The 2,500-nt window shown below is 46.6% G+C and overlaps 1 protein-coding gene across 1 annotated transcript in view; it reads left to right on the plus strand.

The window, feature by feature from the left end:
* sdccag8 (SHH signaling and ciliogenesis regulator sdccag8) overlaps window positions 1–2,500 on the plus strand; it is a gene marked incomplete at its 3' end in the record, with an annotated part of 20,689 nt that overhangs the window by 11,169 nt on the left and 7,020 nt on the right. The window lies entirely within an intron of this gene.

Here is a 2,500-nt window from a genome sequence, read left to right on the forward strand (position 1 = left end):
CACGGCGAAAATTCGATTCCATTCATGACAACAATGGAAGTTGTCGTGCAACAGAAATCGCACGCTGTGTGCATTGGGCTTAAGAACTGTTAAACATTACCTTGTTGATACTGGGGAGGGTGGGAGAGGGATGTTCAAATTGACAAAAAAACAGTCCACACAGTCCAGAGTGTTTCAGATATTAAACGTCTGCTGCCATCTAGTGGAGAAACAGTGCAGCTACACCTGAGCATGACCAATGAAGGGAGCCTTCCTCCAGTGTTACTGGGTTTACTGACACACACACACAGCTGTAAACACCTTGTCAATACTCCTCTAACTGTTCCTGTGTCTGCTGGTAACCCGGTTCAGACTGTGTTGTCATGGTAACCTGGTTCAGACTGTGTTGTCAATGGTAACCTGGTTCAGACTGGGTTGCCCTGGTAACATGGTAACCTGGTAACCTGGTTCAGTCTGTGTTGCCCTGGTAACCTAGTAGAGACTGTGTTGTCATGGTAACCTAGTTCAGACTGTGTTCCTTCTGATGTGGGCATTGAAAGCATTTACAACTGGAATCAATGAAGACCCCCAGGTTTTTGAGGGTGAGAGAGGTCAGTGAGAGGTCAGTTTGTCTCTCAGTGCCTCTCTGCTCCAATGACAAGTACATCCGTTTTGTCCTGGTTGAGCTGAAAGAAGTTCTGAGCCATCCAAGCATTAATGTCTATAATACACTTATGGAGGCCTTCGATATGGCTTGTGTCACCAGGAGTCACAGGAAAATAGAGTTAAGTGTCATCAGCGTAGCTGTGAAAATTACATTTTACATTTAAATTTTTGGCATTTAGCAGACGCCTTATTCCAAAGCGACTTACAATCAATACATTTGAATACTAAGCATGTGAATCAGCAATCCACCATTCGTTGCAGGAAGAGTAATCTAGCTCGGGCCCGGGGCCACTGATAGAAGGAAAAACCTTCTCCCTATTATCACCTTCTACTAAAACAGTACAAGGGGGGCAATAGAAGTTCTTAGGGATGCAGTAGAGGGGAAAGCGGGTGTCTTTAGGAGACGTAGTGGTGAGGGTCAGAAGATGTCTCAGGAGGAGCAGTTAAGATGTAACCTGAAGAGATGGGTCTTCAGTCTACGACGGAAGATGGGTAGTGACTCTGCCGTTCTGACAGCCGTGGGGAGCTCATTCCACCAGCGGGGAGCCAGTGTTGTGAAGAGACGTGATTGGGCAGCCCGACTGCTGTGTAGAGGAGGTGGGGCCAGTCGGCCAGCCGAGGTGGAGGAGCGGAGTGAGCGGGCAGGGGTTTGGGGGGTTACCATTTCCTTCAGGTAGGCAGGAGCTGTCCCTTTAGCTGCCTGGTATGCAAGCACCAGGGTCTTGAAAATGGATGCCATGTCGCCTGATGACACGGCCAAGGGGCGGCATGTACAGTATAAACTGAAGAGGACTGGCCCCAGGATAGAGCCTTGTGGTACTCCACAGTTGATGTTACAGTAACAACACATTCTCTACCTGTGAGGTAGGACTTAAACCAGTTTATGCAGTCACAGAGAGGCCAACATACAGTACTTATGTAGTCTTGTCTATGAGGATATTATGGTCGACTGTATCGAAAGCTGCTCTCAGGTCAAGGACAGAGAGTTTTTTTGTTGTCCAAGTTAGTTCTGAGGTCGTTCACGACCTTTACCAGGGTGTGTCTTTTCTGTGCTGTGATGGGCTTGAAGTGGTGGGCTTAAGAAAGTCATTTAGCTGTTCAAAGGCTAGTTTCTCTAACATTTTACTTCAACAAAGAGAGATTAGAAATTGGTCTAAAATTGCTGAGGACTGATTGAGTCAAGGTTGTTTTTCTTCACCATAGCAGTCTTTTATTGAGGTTGGAAAAACACCTGTCTGTAAAGAGGTTGGTTAATCATATCATGGATCTCATCTGATAGACAGTTAAAGACTGTTTTAAAAAGGTGTAGAGAGGAGAGCAGGGATTAAAGTTCTCCGTCGCTACGACGGATTTCCGTCAATTTTTTCCAAGTCGCGACGGATTTCCGTCAATTGGCTACCTGGTGTAATATGATTTGTAGGCATACAGTCTCTTATGATATCGGTCAACAGCGGAGCTAGGGTGGGGGCGAGGGGGGCGGCCCACCATTGACGAGGGGGTTCTTGACGGCCAAGTGCCGCAACCGCAGGGCCCTGTTCACCTGTTTGTATTGTCGATTCCGCCCGTCTTAGTACCACCTCAGCAGGCCCCCCCGTCACTCTGAGGAGAGAAGATTTTACGGTCGCGCCGATATTTAAAACACCCAGCCTGTCTGTTGTAGGCCTATTTCTTTCCCTCGCTGTCTTTTTGTAAAATAAAATAAAAGAGTCAAGATGAGCGTTTGAATTCAGAAGAGGTGATGATCATTAACGTACCAAATGCAATGGCAATGTAAAAAAAAAAGTCAATCTTTCAGACTCGGGGAGATGATTGGCTGTCAATCTCATTCTCACTCTGATATTGTTTACTGTACGTG

The sequence above is a fragment of the Nansenia antarctica genome (assembly GCF_963989245.1).
Source record: "Nansenia antarctica genome assembly, contig: SCAFFOLD_267, whole genome shotgun sequence".
In the NCBI taxonomy this organism is placed as follows: domain Eukaryota; kingdom Metazoa; phylum Chordata; class Actinopteri; order Argentiniformes; family Microstomatidae; genus Nansenia; species Nansenia antarctica.